The following is a 17,880-nucleotide window of genomic DNA, read 5'->3' on the forward strand; positions in this document are numbered from 1 at the left end:
ACGCCGGGCGCACGGAGCCGCTCTGACCTTAGCAACGGGGACGCCACGTTCAGCCGCGTTCCCCGTTGCTGGGTCTATTCTCATTACCCTGATTATGTGCTGGCCGTGCAGCATGCAAGCTGCACGGCATTTCTATTTGATTGTCCTGTCTGGATCCTGATTGGAGGGTGCCTGAATAAAAGCACCCTCAGGACTTCTTACAGACGCCGGTGATAGCTTCCTGTTTGCCTGTGTCTGCTGCAGAGAGTTCCCAGTCCCGGTCTTTTCGGTTGTTCCTGTCCTCAGAGATCCTGTACTCGGAAGTTACCATCTGTTCCTGGAGTCTGACCGAGCACCTTTAACATCTGGTGGTGTTCGTGAGTCGCGGCGCAGCCGTGTGTTGCGGCTTGTCCGCTTCTGTTTATTATTTTGTTTAATTGTGTTCTGGAGCTTTGCGGAGGATTCCGCTTCCACAGATCCACTCTGGTGTCCGGCGGTGCCGGATAGGAGTGTCGGATCAGTGGATCCTTGGTTGTCCTTTTTCCTGGCGGCTAGTCCGCACATACCTTTTGATTTAGTTAGTTAGCTTGTAACCCCTGGCCTGGTTGCTTAGTCAGAGGGCCCCTTGTTATCACCCTGTCTCGGACTTCCCCTTGTCTCCCATTAAGACCTGCGGGGGCATCGGGGTTGGGCAGACATAATCCGCCCTTCGAACGCGGCTGCCATGGGCTCAAGCAACCATAGTCTCGCAGGGGATTTCTGATAACACGGGCGAGACAACGGAGTTAGGGCGCCAGGGGTTACTAGGCTATCCAGCTCCCACAACCAGCTTATTTTCCTGTACTCAGATCCCTGCCATAAGATCTCCTCCGGTCTGGAGTACAGGAATCATAACATTATCACCGGCCAACAAAAGAAAAGATTTAACTTACAGTAAATTTTTTCACTTTTTAGTTGGGAGATTTTTGTCGGCCTTATGAATCCCACCGGTGTTGGGCCAAACCCTGGCCAGCTTCTTGTTAGTCAGATTCAGGAACTTACTCAGATGGTTCAGGATCTGTCCCTCCGGGTGAGGTCACAGGAAGATCTGTTACGGACTTCCCCGAGGGTCATCCCTGAACCAAAAATGCATCTGCCTGACCGTTTTTCTGGGGATAGAAAACAGTTTTTTAATTTTAAAGAATCTTGCAAACTGTATTTTCGTTTAAGACCAGTTACCTCAGGTACAGAGGCTCAGCGGGTTGGGATTATTATTTCTCTACTTCAGGGGGATCCTCAGACCTGGGCTTTTGGTTTAAAGACAGACGATCCGGCCTTATCGTCTGTAGACGCCTTTTTAAAATCTTTAGGGCTATTGTATGACGACCCTGATAGAGAGGCGTCCGCAGAAAGTCAGTTGCGTGCTCTTAGACAGGGTAGGAATCCCGCAGAGAATTATTGTACGGAGTTTCGCCGTTGGTCGAACGACTGTGGCTGGAATGACCCAGCCCTGCGCAGTCAGTTTCGCCTCGGCTTATCGGAATCTATAAAAGACAGTCTCCTCCAGTATCCCGCTCCTGAGACCCTCGATAACCTCATGGAGCTATCTATTAAAATAGATTGTCGGCTCAGAGAGCGGAGGGCTGAAAAAGGGGCATCTGTCGGGTCCTCTCCCTGGGTTCCTTCCATTCCTGTAGACATAGAGGAGCCTATGCAGATTGGTCTCTCCAAATTGTCTCCGGAAGAAAGAACCAGGAGGCAAAATTATGGTCTGTGTTTATACTGCGGAGGTAAGGGACATTTTGCCCGTAGTTGTCCAAACAAGTTGGGAAACTTCCTGACCAAGTGAATTGTGAGGGGGTTCACTTTGGTCTGCAGCTCATCTCCTCAAATAATTCACTGTTGGTTCCTGCTAAAGTTTCCTATGGCAGCCTCTGTTCCTCGGTCTCTGCTTTTGTGGACAGTGGAGCTGCTGGAAACTTTATGGATTTAACATGGGCCAAGGCCTTAGGTATTCCTCAGCTAACCTTAGGTAGGTGTATCACCATGCATGGTTTAGATGGGAGTCCTTTATCCAATGGGGTTATTTCTCTATGTACACCTCCTGTTTTGCTCTCGGTGGGAGCTCTGCATTCTGAAAAAATTGAGTTTTTCCTTACCCATTGTCCAGCAGTTCCTGTGGTTCTGGGTCATCCTTGGCTGGCCTTTCATAATCCCGTCATTGATTGGCAGTCTGGGGAGATCCTACAATGGGGTACCATCTGTGATAAAGAATGTATTACGCTTCCTATCCGAGTAGCTGCCGCCAGTTCCGCACATATTCCTGGGGAATACCAGGATTTTGTTGATGTGTTTTCCAAGGGCAATGCGGATATTTTGCCTCCCCATAGGCCTTATGATTGTGCCATTGAGTTAATTCCTGGTGCCACGTTGCCTAAAGGAAGGTTATATGCATTGTCTGGTCCTGAAACTGTGGCCATGAATGAGTATGTGAAAGAAAGCCTTGGGAAAGGGTTTATCAGGCCATCTAAATCCCCTTTAAGTGCAGGTTTCTTCTTCGTAGAGAAGAAGGATGGTTCACTCAGACCCTGCATTGACTTTAGAGCTTTGAATAAAATCTCAGTAAAGAATACTTACCCTCTGCCGCTGATCTCTGTCCTCTTTGATCAGCTACGTTCGGCTGTCATTTTTTCTAAGATTGATCTTAGAGGAGCATATAACCTCATCAGAATCAGGTCAGGGGATGAGTGGAAAACGGCATTTAGTACTCAGTCGGGCCACTATGAGTATCTGGTCATGCCATTCGGCCTATCTAACGCTCCGGCAGTTTTTCAGGATCTCATTAATGATGTGCTCCGTGAGTTTCTGGGAAGATTCGTCGTGGTCTATTTAGACGATATTTTGATATATTCTGACTCCGTGGAACAACATGTTACCCAGGTGCGTCAGGTGCTAAAGAGATTACGTGAAAATCACTTATATGCCAAGCTGGAGAAGTGTGAATTTCATGTCACGGAAGTATCCTTTTTAGGGTACATTATTTCCCCTCGGGGATTCCGAATGGAACCAAAAAAGCTCCAAGCCATCCTTAGTTGGGCGCAACCAACCAATTTAAAAGCAATTCAGCGCTTTTTAGGGTTTGCAAACTACTATAGAAGATTTATTCACTCTTTCTCTGACCTAGTTGCTCCCATTGTGGCACTTACTAAGAAGGGAGCAGATCCTACCAATTGGTCATGTGAAGCGGAGTTATCTTTTCAGGCCTTAAAACAAGCCTTTGTCTCAGCCCCTGTCCTTAGACATCCCAACCCAGAATTACCTTTCATTATTGAGGTGGATGCCTCGGAGGTTGGAGTAGGGGCTATCCTTTCTCAGAAGGATCCAGATTCCCTTGAGTTACATCCTTGTGCCTTTATGTCCAGGAAATTCTCATCTGCAGAATCCAACTACGATGTTGGTAACCGGGAATTGCTGGCTATTAAATGGGCTTTTGAGGAGTGGAGACATTGGCTTGAAGGAGCTACCCACACCATTTCAGTTTTGACTGATCACAAAAATCTTCAATACATTGAATCGGCTAAACGACTGAATGCCCGACAGGCTCGTTGGGCTTTATTTTTTACTCGTTTCAAATTCATTATCACCTTCAGACCAGGTTCCAAGAATACCAAGGCAGATGCCCTGTCACGCAGTTTCCTTCCGGTTCAAGACAACAGTCCTGTTACTCCCATACTTCCGCCTTCAGTCATTCAGGCAGGTCTCACACAGGATGTATTTTCCCAATTAAAGCTGCTTCAACATCAAGCTCCGGGAAATTCTCCTGCTAGTCGTCTTTTTGTTCCTGAGTTTTTGAGAGCAACTGTTTTGGCGGAATTTCATGATAGCAAAGTTGCAGGGCATCCGGGAATCGCTAAGACTTTGGAATTAGTATCCCGCTCAGTATGGTGGCCTGGTCTTTCCAAAGACATTAAAGAGTTTGTTTTTTCGTGTCAGGTCTGTGCACAGCATAAAGTTCCCCGTTCTTTGCCTATTGGTCAACTTATGCCCTTGAAAGTTCCTCTTAGGCCATGGTCGCATATCTCCATGGATTTTGTGGTGGATCTCCCTCTGTCAGCCGGATGCCGAGTCATATGGGTGGTAGTGGACCGTTTTAGCAAGATGGCCCATTTTATTGCTCTTCCCCGATTGCCATCTGCCCAGGGATTGGCAGTCTTGTTCCTCCGTCATGTTTTCAGACTCCATGGGTTACCCACTGATATTGTTTCTGACAGGGGTCCACAATTCATTGCGCAATTTTGGAAGTCTTTTTGTGCTTCATTAAAGATGAAATTATCATTAACCTCCGGCTATCATCCACAATCCAATGGACAGACTGAGCGAGTTAACCAATCTCTAAAACAATATTTGCGTTTGTACTCGGCCAAACTCCAAAATGACTGGTCTGAGTTTCTTCCATTGGCGGAGTTTGCTTATAATAATGCCTGTCATTCCTCCACCAATGTGTCTCCATTTTTTGCAGTTTTTGGTTTCCACCCCAGAGCTAATTCATTTTTTCAACATTCCTCTGTCTCCTCTCTGGCCCTGACCTCTCATCTTAAACTTATTTGGAAAAAAGTGCACCTGGCTCTCAGAAAAGCAGCTTTCCGGGAAAAAAAAATTTCTGACAGGCTCCGGCGGCCGTGCACTTTTAAAGTAGGAGACAGGGTGTGGTTGTCGACTCGCAACATCAAACTTCGACAAACCTCAGCCAGATTGGGTCCTAGATATATTGGACCATTTCTCATTATCAAAAAAGTCAATCCAGTTGCTTTCCGGTTACGTTTACCAAAAACTTTACGGATCGGAAATACCTTCCATTGCTCATTGCTTAAACCATATGTTTCGTCCAGCAGATTTCCTCGTAAAAAATCTCAGGGGAGATCACCAGTTAATGTACAGGGTCAGCAAGAGTTCTTGGTTGAGAAGGTTCTCGATTCCAAGTTGTCCCGGGGTCGGCTTTATTTTTTGGTGCATTGGAGAGGTTATGGGCCAGAGGAAAGGTCGTGGGTCCTGGATGAAGACCTTCATGCCCCAAAGCTCAAAAGGGCATTTTTTCGTGAATTTCCTCGGAAACCTGGCTTTAGGGGTTCCTTGACCCCTCCTCAAGGGGGGGGTACTGTTAGGCGCCGGGGTCCGCTCGGCCGTGCTGCCCGGCGCCTAGCAACCAGGGACGCCGTGCGCGTTCAGCCGCCGGCTCCCTGGCAACGCTAAGACGCCGGGCGCACGGAGCCGCTCTGACCTTAGCAACGGGGACGCCACGTTCAGCCGCGTTCCCCGTTGCTGGGTCTATTCTCATTACCCTGATTATGTGCTGGCCGTGCAGCATGCAAGCTGCACGGCATTTCTATTTGATTGTCCTGTCTGGATCCTGATTGGAGGGTGCCTGAATAAAAGCACCCTCAGGACTTCTTACAGACGCCGGTGATAGCTTCCTGTTTGCCTGTGTCTGCTGCAGAGAGTTCCCAGTCCCGGTCTTTTCGGTTGTTCCTGTCCTCAGAGATCCTGTACTCGGAAGTTACCATCTGTTCCTGGAGTCTGACCGAGCACCTTTAACATCTGGTGGTGTTCGTGAGTCGCGGCGCAGCCGTGTGTTGCGGCTTGTCCGCTTCTGTTTATTATTTTGTTTAATTGTGTTCTGGAGCTTTGCGGAGGATTCCGCTTCCACAGATCCACTCTGGTGTCCGGCGGTGCCGGATAGGAGTGTCGGATCAGTGGATCCTTGGTTGTCCTTTTTCCTGGCGGCTAGTCCGCACATACCTTTTGATTTAGTTAGTTAGCTTGTAACCCCTGGCCTGGTTGCTTAGTCAGAGGGCCCCTTGTTATCACCCTGTCTCGGACTTCCCCTTGTCTCCCATTAAGACCTGCGGGGGCATCGGGGTTGGGCAGACATAATCCGCCCTTCGAACGCGGCTGCCATGGGCTCAAGCAACCATAGTCTCACAGGGGATTTCTGATAACACGGGCGCCAGGGGTTACTAGGCTATCCAGCTCCCACAACCAGCTTATTTTCCTGTACTCAGATCCATGCCATAAGATCTCCTCCGGTCTGGAGTACAGGAATCATAACACACGCCCCTGTCGTTTTATAAATAATTATGCACCACCAAATTAATTGTATGTGCAAAACATGGGACGTGCTGGAATTTGCCAAGATGTAATGCACGCACAATATTGGTGGCGTTGTCCGATGTCACAAATCCCCAGGAGAGTCCAATTGGGGTAAGCCATTCTGCGATGATGTTCCTCATTTTCCGTAAGAGGTTGTCAGCTGTGTGCCTCTTAAGGAAAGTGGTGATACAAAGCGTAGCCTGCCTAGGTACGAGTTGGCATTTGCGAGATGCTGCTACTGGTGCCGCCGCTGCTGTTCTTGCTGCGGGAGGCAATACATCTACCCAGTGGGCTGTCACAGTCATATAGTCCTGAGTGTGCCCTGCTCCACTTGTCCACATGTCGGTGGTTAAATGGACATTGGGTGCAACTGCATTTTTTAGGACACTGGTGACTCTTTTTCTGACGTCTCTGTACATTTTCGGTATTGCCTGCTTAGAGAAATGAAACCTAGATGGTATTTGGTACCGGGGACACAGTACCTCAATCAAGTCTCTAGTTCCCTGTGAATTAACGGTGGATACCGGAAACACGTTTCTCACCACCCAGGCTGCCAAGGCCTGAGTTATCCGCTTTGCAGCAGGATGACTGCTGTGATATTTCAACTTCCTCACAAAGGACTGTTGGACAGTCAATTGCTTACTGGAAGTAGTACAAGTGGTCTTCCGACTTCCCCTCTGGGATGACGATGGACTCCCAGCAGCAACAACAGCAGCACCAGCAGCAGTAGGCATTACACTCAAGGATGCATCGAAGGAATCCCAGGCAGGAGAGGACTCGTCAGACTTGACAGTGACATGGCCTGCAGGACTATTGGCTTTCCTGTCTAAGGAGGAAATTGACACTGAGGGAGTTGGTGGTGTGGTTTGCAGGAGCTTGGTTACAAGAGGAAGAGATTTAGTGGTCAGTGGACTGCTTCCGCTGTCATCCAAAGTTTTTGAACTTGTCACTGACTTCTGATGAATGCGGTCCAGGAGACGTATAAGGGAGGATGTTCCTAGGTGGTTAACGTCCTTACCCCTACTTATTACAGCTTGACAAAGGCAACACACGGCTTGACACCAGTTGTCTGCATTTCTGTTGAAATAATTCCACACCGAAGAGGTGTTTTTTTTTGTATCTTGACCAGGCATGTCAATGGCCATATTCGTCCCACGGACAACAGGTGTCTACCTGGGTGCCTGACTTAAACAAACCACCTCACCATCAGAATCATCCTTGTCAATTTCCTCCCAATCGCCAGCAACACCCATATCGTCATCCTGGTGTACTTCAACAGTGACATCTTCAATTTGACTATCAGGAACTGGACTGCGGGTGCTCCTTCCAGCACTTGCAGGGGGCGTGCAAATGGTGGAAGGCGCAACCTCTTCCCATCCAGTGTTGGGAAGGTCATGCATCGCAACCGACACAATTGGACTCTCCTTGGGGATTTGTGATTTAGAAGAACGCACAGTTCTTTGCTGTGCTTTTGCCATCTTAACTCTTTTAAGTTTTTTAGCAGGAGGATGAGTGCTTCCATCATCATGTGAAGCTGTACCACTAGCCATGAACATAGGCCAGGCCCTCAGCCGTTCCTTGCCACTCCGTGTCGTAAATGGCACATTGGCAAGTTTACGCTTCTCCTCAGACGATTTTGATTTAGATTTTTGGGTTATTTTACTGAGCTTTATTTTTTTGGATTTTACATGCTCTCTACTATGACATTGGGCATCGGCCTTGGCAGACGACGTTGATGGCATTTCATCGTCTCGGCCATGACTAGTGGCAGAAACTTCAGCACGAGGTGGAAGTGGATCTTGATTTTTCCCTATTTTACCCTCCACATTTTTGTTCTCCATTTTTTAATGTGTGGAATTATATGAAAGTAATATATCAATAGCAATGGCCTACTACTATATATACTGCGCACAACTGAAATGCACCACAGGTATGGATGGATAGTATACTTGACGACACAGAGGTAGGTAGAGCAGTGGCCTACTGTACCGTACTGCTATATATTATATACTGGTGGTCAGCAAACTGTGCAAAACTGAAATGCACCACAGGTATGGATGGATAGTATACTTGACGACACAGAGGTAGGTAGAGCAGTGGCCTACTGTACCGTACTGCTATATATTATATCCTGGTGGTCAGCAAACTGTGCAAAACTGAAATGCACCACAGGTATGGATGGATAGTATACTTGACGACACAGAGGTACGTAGAGCAGTGGCCTACAGTACCGTACTGCTATATATTATATACTGGTGGCCAGCAAACTATGCAAAACTGAAATGCACTACAGGTATGAATGGATAGTAAACTTGACGACACAGAGGTAGGTAGTGCAGTGGCCTACTGTACCGTACTGCTATATATTATATACTGGTGGTCAGCAAACTGTGCAAAACTGAAATGCACCACAGGTATGGATGGATAGTATACTTGACGACACAGAGGTAGGTAGAGCCGTGGCCTTCTGTACCGTACTACTATATGTTATATACTGGTGGTCAGCAAACTATGCAAAACTGAAATGCACCACAGGTATGGATGGATAGTATACTTGACGACACAGAGGTAGGTAGAGCAGTGGCCTACTGTACCGTACTGCTATATATTATATACTGGTGGTCAGCAAACTGTGCAAAACTGAAATGCACCACAGATATGGATGGATAGTATACTTGACGACACAGAGATAGGTAGAGCAGTGGCCTACTGTACCGTACTGCTATATATTATATACTGGTGGTCAGCAAACTGTGCAAAACTGAAATGCACCACAGGTATGGATGGATAGTATACTTGACGACACAGAGGTAGGTAGAGCAGTGGCCTACAGTACCATACTGCTATATATTATATACTGGTGGTCAGCAAACTATGCAAAACTGAAATGCACCACAGGTATGGATGGATAGTAAACTTGACGACACAGAGGTGGGTAGAGCAGTGGCCTACTGTACAGTACTGCTATATATTATATACTGGTGGTCAGCAAACTGTGCAAAACTGAAATGCACCACAGGTATGGATGGATAGTATACTTGACGACACAGAGGTAGGTGGAGCAGTGGCCTTCTGTACCGTACTACTATATGTTATATACTGGTGGTCAGCAAACTATGCAAAACTGAAATGCACCACAGGTATGGATGGATAGTATACTTGACGACACAGAGGTAGGTAGAGCAGTAGACTACTGTACCGTACTGCTATATATATATATAGTTACACTGGTGGTCAGCAAAATTCTGCACTGTCCTCCTACTATATACTACAATGCAGCACAGATATAGAGCGTTTTTCAGGCAGAGAACGTATAATACTGGTGGTCACTGGTCAGCAAAACTCTGCACTGTCCTCCTACTATATAATACTGCTGGTCCCCAGTCCCCACAATAAAGCAATTAGCACACTGAGCACAGATATTTGCAGCACACTGAGCACAGATATGGGGGGAAATTTACTAAGGTAGGAGTTCTATTTAAGATGGGATGTTGCCCATAGCAACTAATCAGATTCCAGGTATTATCTTCTAGAAGGTGCTAGATAAATGAGAAGTAGAATCTGATCGGTTGCTATGGGCAACATCCCATCTTAAATAGAACTCCCATCTTAGTAAATTTACCCCATGGAGCGTTTTTCAGGCAGAGAACGTAGATATTTGCACTTGCAGCACACTGAGCACAGATATTTGCAGCACACTGAGCACAGATATTTGCAGCACAATTTGCAGCCCACTGAACATAGAAACTGAGAGCACGTCCTCTCACGATCATCTCCAATGCACGAGTGAAAAATGGCGGCGACGTGCGGCTCCTTATATAGAATACGAATCTCGCGAGAATCCGACAGCGGGATGATGACATTCGGGCGCGCTCGGACCCGTGCAAAAAAAGGTGAAGTTCGGGTGGGTTCGGATCCCGAGGATCCGAACCCACTCATCACTAGTGGAAATTATGGTTATTGTGGTTAATAATACTATAGGATCAAAATTATCCCCAAATTCTATGATTTAAGCTGTTTTTGAGGGTTTTTTTGAAAAAAAACACCCAAATCCAAAACATGCACGAATCAGACAAAAATTTTCAGGGAAGTTTTGCCAAAACGCGTCTGAATCCAAAACACGACCGCGGAACCGAATCCAAAACCAAAACACAAAACCCAAAAAATGCCCAGGGCACATCCCTATATAAGATAGATAGATAGATAGATAGATAGATAGATAGATAGATAGATAGATAGATAGATAGATAGATAGATATAGGAAATCACGACAGCACTCAAAGCCTATGTATGTAAAGCAGAAAATGGTGGGGCAAGGCAGCAATAAATATAAAACACTTACTTCTCCAGCGATGTAGAAAAAGTAGACAAGCCAGCACTCACGTGTAGATGAAAGAAAAGCAGGATTTATTCCTTAACCAAACGGCATGGTGAAGTACAGCAAATACAGCAAACACAGCCCGACAGCTGTTTCAACCGACTGGTCTTTCTCAGGGGCTAACCGCACTGTTGTCAGAACATGAAATATAAGCCTCAAATGGCACCAAAATCAACCCAGCAGCATCAGGACGTGGGCTGAGACAAGTCCGGGCATGCCTAATGCATCCCCTGCTGTCTCCTCCCACTCCATGACACTGGTAACTAAGCTAAACAAACCCGGTGTTGTGCATAGCAACGGGTCCGGATCGCGGCAAAACATGCGGCGGGTGGTCTCAGCAGCCTTACTAGTAAATGGCATGCTGATAGTGAGGGGAATTACAAGGACGCTGTATATCAAAACAGCAGTGAATGAAATGAAGTGATGTGTTTAAAAAAGTAAAAGGAATAGTGCTGAAGCTCAGCAGAACAGGGTTCCCTGAAAGTGCTGGCTAGAAAGTGCAAGGTGCAAAAAGCAGGAAGGAATGACAGGTCTAATAGAAATAATAGCAGGTGACACAAGGACAAACCTCAAAACAACCTACTGCAAAGCAATGCCCACTTGTTACTGCAATCAATATAAATAAGAATATATGTGCAAAAAGAATCCAAACTGCCCTACTGAGGAGAAAACCCACAGAATGCACAATGTCCGCTGCCTTGTGGTATTGAGTGATGTACAGTACCCAGTATTACCAGATCGTCACCGATACTGGTACTGACTGGGCCCAAAATTGCTTAGTTTCCAAGATCAGCCGGAATTGGATGTTTGCCAGTGTGGTATGGCTGTAAATATCACTAGACCAACATATGTTGTCTACTGGGGAATCCCATATAGGCAGCTGGAATCTGATACTGCTAAATACAACACCAAGGATGGACAATAAGCTGCATATAGTGAGCAAGAGAGGGTCTGCATGGTGGATGTTGAAAGCGAGGGTGAAAGGTGTCACTGCTAGTGAAGTGGGGACCTGTCAGGATCGAGTCTCTAGATATATAAAGGCACACGGCGGTGTCTGACAGCACATAGCATGCAAAGAACATCAATGACAGGACACACGGCGGTGTCTAAGAAAATTAAGCCAAACAGCGGAAGGCAGAGTCCAACAAAAAATTAGAGATGAGCGGGTTCGGTTCCTCGGAATCCGAACCCCCCCGAACTTCGCACTTTTTACACGGGTCCGAGGCAGACTCGGATCTTCCCGACTTGCTCGGCTAACCCGAGCGCACACGAACGTCATCATCCCGCTGTCGGATTCTCGCGAGGCTCGTATTCTATCGCGAGACTCGGATTCTATATAAGGAGCCGCGCGTCGCCGCCATTTTCACACGTGCATTGAGATTGATAGGGAGAGGACGTGGCTGGCGTCCTCTCCGTTTAGATAGAGAGTGAGACACTTGATTTACTGGAGCATTAGGAGTACTCAGAGTGCAGAGTTTTGCTGATAGTTATACTAGTGGTGACCACCAGTTTTATTTATTATTTAATATAATCCGTTCTCTGCCTGAAAAAAAACGATACACAGTCACATACCATATCTGTGCTCAGTCTCAGTGTGCTGCATGATAATATCATCTATGTATATCTGACTGTGCTGAGTAGTGCTCACTGCTCACACAGCTTAATTGTGGGGGAGACTGGGGAGCAGTTATAGCAGGAGTACATATTTAACAGTGCACACTTTTGCTGCCAGAGTGCCAGTGTGACTGACCAGCAGGACCACCAGTATATTGTCTGCCTGAAAAAGTTAAACACTCGTGTGGTGTTTTTTTTTTATTCTATATATAAACGCATTATGCTGACAGTGTCCAGCAGGTCCGTCATTCATTATATTTCTATCTTCTTCATACTAGTAGTTTAGGAGTCTGCAGTGCTGACAGTGTCCAGCAGGTCCGTCATTATACAATATATACCTGTCCTGCAGTAGTGATATATATATATTTTTTATATCATTATCATCCAGTCTATACTAGCAGACGCAGTACGGTAGTCCACGGCTGTAGCTACCTCTGTGTCGGCAGTCGCTCGTCATCCATAAGTATACTAGTATCCATCCATCTCCATTGTTTACCTGAGGTGCCTTTTAGTTGTGCCTATTAAAATATGGAGAACAAAAATGTTGAGGTTCCAAAAATAGGGAAAGATCAAGATCCACTTCCACCTCGTGCTGAAGCTGCTGCCACTAGTCATGGCCGAGACGATGAAATGCCATCAACGTCGTCTGCCAAGGCCGATGCCCAATGTCATAGTACAGAGCATGTAAAATCCAAAACACCAAATATCAGTAAAAAAAGGACTCAAAAATCTAAAATAAAATCGTCGGAGGAGAAGCGTAAACTTGCCAATATGCCATTTACCACACGGAGTGGCAAGGAACGGCTGAGGCCCTGGCCTATGTTCATGGCTAGTGGTTCAGCTTCACATGAGGATGGAAGCACTCAGCCTCTCGCTAGAAAAATGAAAAGACTTAAGCTGGCAAAAGCACAGCAAAGAACTGTGCGTTCATCGAAATCACAAATCCACAAAGAGAGTCCAATTGTGTCGGTTGCGATGCCTGACTTTCCCAACACTGGACGTGAAGAGCATGCGCCTTCCACCATTTGCACGCCCCCTGCAAGTGCTGGAAGGAGCACCCACAGTCCAGTTCCTGATAGTCAGATTGAAGATGTCAGTGTTGAAGTACACCAGGATGAGGAGGATATGGGTGTTGCTGGCGCTGGGGAGGAAATTGACCAGGAGGATTCTGATGGTGAGGTGGTTTGTTTAAGTCAGGCACCCGGGGAGACACCTGTTGTCCGTGGGAGGAATATGGCCATTGACATGCCTGGTGAAAATACCAAAAAAATCAGCTCTTCGGTGTGGAAGTATTTCAACAGAAATGCGGACAACATTTGTCAAGCCGTGTGTTGCCTTTGTCAAGCTGTAATAAGTAGGGGTAAGGACGTTAACCACCTCGGAACATCCTCCCTTATACGTCACCTGCAGCGCATTCATCATAAGTCAGTGACAAGTTCAAAAACTTTGGGCGACAGCGGAAGCAGTCCACTGACCAGTAAATCCCTTCCTCTTGTAACCAAGCTCACGCAAACCACCCCACCAACTCCCTCAGTGTCAATTTCCTCCTTCCCCAGGAATGCCAATAGTCCTGCAGGCCATGTCACTGGCAATTCTGACGAGTCCTCTCCTGCCTGGGATTCCTCCGATGCATCCTTGCGTGTAACGTCTACTGCTGCTGGCGCTGCTGTTGTTGCTGCTGGGAGTCGATGGTCATCCCAGAGGGGAAGTCGTAAGACCACTTTTACTACTTCCACCAAGCAATTGACTGTCCAACAGTCCTTTGCGAGGAAGATGAAATATCACAGCAGTCATCCTGCTGCAAAGCGGATAACTGAGGCCTTGGCATCCTGGGCGGTGAGAACCGTGGTTCCGGTATCCATCATTACTGCAGAGCCAACTATAGACTTGTTTGAGGTACTGTGTCCCCGGTACCAAATACCATCTAGGTTCCATTTCTCTAGGCAGGCGATACCGAAAATGTACACAGACCTCAGAAAAAGACTCACCAGTGTCCTAAAAAATGCAGTTGTACCCAATGTCCACTTAACCACGGACATGTGGACAAGTGGAGCAGGGCAGACTCAGGACTATATGACTGTGACAGCCCACTGGGTAGATGTATGGACTCCCGCCGCAAGAACAGCAGCGGCGGCACCAGTAGCAGCATCTCGCAAACGCCAACTCTTTCCTAGGCAGGCTACGCTTTGTATCACCGCTTTCGAGAATACGCACACAGCTAAAAACCTCTTACGGCAACTGAGGAAGATCATCGCAGAATGGCTTACCCCAATTGGACTCTCCTGTGGATTTGTGGCATCGGACAACGCCAGCAATATTGTGTGTGCATTAAATATGGGCAAATTCCATCACGTCCCATGTTTTGCACATACCTTGAATTTGGTGGTGCAGAATTATTTAAAAAACGAGAGGGGCGTGCAAGAGATGCTGTCGTGGCCAGAAGAATTGCGGGACACTTTCGGCGTACAGGCACCACGTACAGAAGACTGTAGCAACACCAAAAACGCCTGAACCTGCCCTGCCATCATCTGAAGCAAGAAGTGGTAACGAGGTGGAATTCAACCCTCTATATGCTTCAGAGGTTGGAGGAGCAGCAAAAGGCCATTCAAGCCTATACAACTGAGCACGATATAGGAGGTGGAATGCACCTGTCTCAAGCGCAGTGGAAAATGATTTCAACGTTGTGCAAGGTTCTGCAACCTTTTGAACTTGCCACACGTGAAGTCAGTTCAGACACTGCCAGCCTGAGTCAGGTCATTCCCCTCATCAGGCTTTTGCAGAAGAAGCTGGAGACATTGAAGGAGGAGCTAACACAGAGCGATTCCGCTAGGTATGTGGGACTTGTGGATGGAGCCCTTAATTCGCTTAACAAGGATTCACGGGTGGTCAATCTGTTGAAATCAGAGCACTACATTTTGGCCACCGTGCTCGATCCTAGATTTAAAACCTACGTTGTATCTCTCTTTCCGGCAGACACAAGTCTGCAGGGGTTCAAAGAACTGCTGGTGAGAAAATTGTCAAGTCAAGCGGAACGCGACCTGTCAACATCTCCTCCTCCACATTCTCCCGCAACTGGGGGTGCGAGGAAAAGGCTCAGAATTCCGAGCCCACCCGCTGGCGGTGATGCAGGGCAGTCTGGAGCGACTGCTGATGCTGACATCTGGTCCGGACTGAAGGACCTGCCAACGATTACGGACATGTCGTCTACTGTCACTGCATATGATTCTCTCCCCATTGAAAGAATGGTGGAGGATTATATGAGTGACCGCATCCAAGTAGGCACGTCAGACAGTCCCTACGTATACTGGCAGGAAAAAGAGGCAATTTGGAGGCCCTTGCACAAACTGGCTTTATTCTACCTAAGTTGCCCTCCCACAAGTGTGTACTCCGAAAGAGTGTTTAGTGCCGCCGCTCACCTTGTCAGCAATCGGCGTACGAGGTTACTTCCAGAAAATGTGGAGAAGATGATGTTCATTAAAATGAATTATAATCAATTCCTCCATGGAGACATTCACCATCAGCAATTGCCTCCACAAAGTACACAGGGAGCTGTGATGGTGGATTCCAGTGGGGACTAATTGATAATCTGTGAGGAGGGGGATGTACACGGTGATGAATCGGAGGATGATGATGAGGTGGACATCTTGCCTCTGTAGAGCCAGTTTATGCAAGGAGAGATTAATTGCTTCTTTTTTGGTGGGGGTCCAAACCAACCCGTCATTTCAGTCACAGTCGTGTGGCAGACCCTGTCACTAAAATGATGGGTTGGTTAAAGTGTGCATGTCCTGTTTATACAACATAAGGGTGGGTGGGAGGGCCCAAGGACAATTCCATCTTGCACCTCTTTTTTCTTTCATTTTTCTTTGCGTCATGTGCTGTTTGGGGAGTGTTTTTTGGAAGGGCCATCCTGCATGACACTGCAGTGCCACTCCTAGATGGGCCAGGTGTTTGTGTCGGCCACTAGGGTCGCTGAGCTTAGTCACACAGCTACCTCATTGCGCCTCTTTTTTTCTTTGCGTCATGTGCTGTTTGGGGAGTGTTTTTTGGAAGGGCCATCCTGCGTGACACTGCAGTGCCACTCCTAGATGGGCCAGGTGTTTGTGTCGGCCACTTGGGTCGCTGAGCTTAGTCACACAGCTACCTCATTGCGCCTCTTTTTTTCTTTGCGTCATGTGCTGTTTGGGGAGTATTTTTTGGAAGGGCCATCCTGCCTGACACTGCAGTGCCACTCCTAGATGGGCCAGGTGTTTGTGTCGGCCACTAGGGTCGCTGAGCTTACTCACACAGCTACCTCATTGCGCCTCTTTTTTTCTTTGCGTCATGTGCTGTTTGGGGAGTGTTTTTTGGAAGGGCCATCCTGCGTGACACTGCAGTGCCACTCCTAGATGGGCCAGGTGTTTGTGTCGGCCACTTGGGTCGCTGAGCTTAGTCATCCAGCGACCTCGGTGCAAATTTTAGGACTAAAAATAATATTGTGAGGTGTGAGGTGTTCAGAATAGACTGAAAATGAGTGGAAATTATGGTTATTGAGGTTAATAATACTTTGGGATCAAAATGACCCCCAAATTCTATGATTTAAGCTGTTTTTTAGGGTTTTTTGAAAAAAACACCAGAATCCAAAACACACCCAAATCCGACAAAAAAAATTCGGTGAGGTTTTGCCAAAACGCGTTCGAACCCAAAACACGGCCGCGGAACCGAACCCAAAACCAAAACACAAAACCCGAAAAATTTCCGGTGCACATCTCTACAAAAAATCACTATAATATGTCACAGGAAACAACCTAAAGGAAATTCTTCATTAAGGCCAATCGGAGTAAGGCAATTAAGTCTGTGTATCCATTGTAGTTCTCGTTGTACCAAAATTCTGTCCCGATCACACCCACGTTGTAGGGGCGGTATGTGATTAATGATACAACATTTGAGCTGGTTAACAGTATGATGTGCATCCTTGAAGTGTCTTTTATATATATATATATATATATATATATATAATGCAATGGTGAGACTGGTACTCCATTGTAAGATGAATAAATGCCCAGGTGCCAGTTAAAGAAAAATTACTTCCAGGTGGAGAGACCCCTGCACTCATAGGACTTAGAATCACACAGCAGGCTGGTTCAAAAATGGCAGGCTGAGCTGTTAAATCTTGTCAACGTTTCATTTAATAACTACATTTAGTCAGGACATACATGCAAAAAACAAAAAATGCTTACCTTAAATACCCAGCACCAAACAGACCACCACCATACACAGCGTGTGCGTCCTTGACGGGGACCGATGACGTCACCAATCACCATGGGGCGACGTGCGTTCTCCAGTGCCATTTCCATGGTAACCCGCCAAATGCGGCCACAGTACTGAAAGTAGAAATGCAGTGTGACAACACCAAGACATAGGGGTAGATGTATTGGAGAAGGCATAATGAAGTGATAAACCAGTGATATGTTCATGGTGATAAAGGCACCAGCCAATCAGTTCTAATATGTAAATTAACAGTTAGGATCTGATTGGCTGGTGCCTTTATCACCTTGCACATATCACTGGTTTATCACTTCCTTATGCCTTCTCCAGGTTAATACATCTGTGACATTGAGTGCAAGTAAAACCTGCACCTGCTATATAAAACAAGAATGGAATCAAATGTGATACATGGGGGGAGATTCAAATGTTTGAAAAGTCAGTTGGGAGTCTTTTTTTCCCTATCTAATAGACAGGAAAAAACAGACACCCAACTGACTTTTCAAATATTTGAATCTCCCCCATTATGTCAAATTAGCAAA

This window comes from Pseudophryne corroboree, chromosome 1, assembly GCF_028390025.1.
Source record: "Pseudophryne corroboree isolate aPseCor3 chromosome 1, aPseCor3.hap2, whole genome shotgun sequence".
Classification (NCBI taxonomy): domain Eukaryota; kingdom Metazoa; phylum Chordata; class Amphibia; order Anura; family Myobatrachidae; genus Pseudophryne; species Pseudophryne corroboree.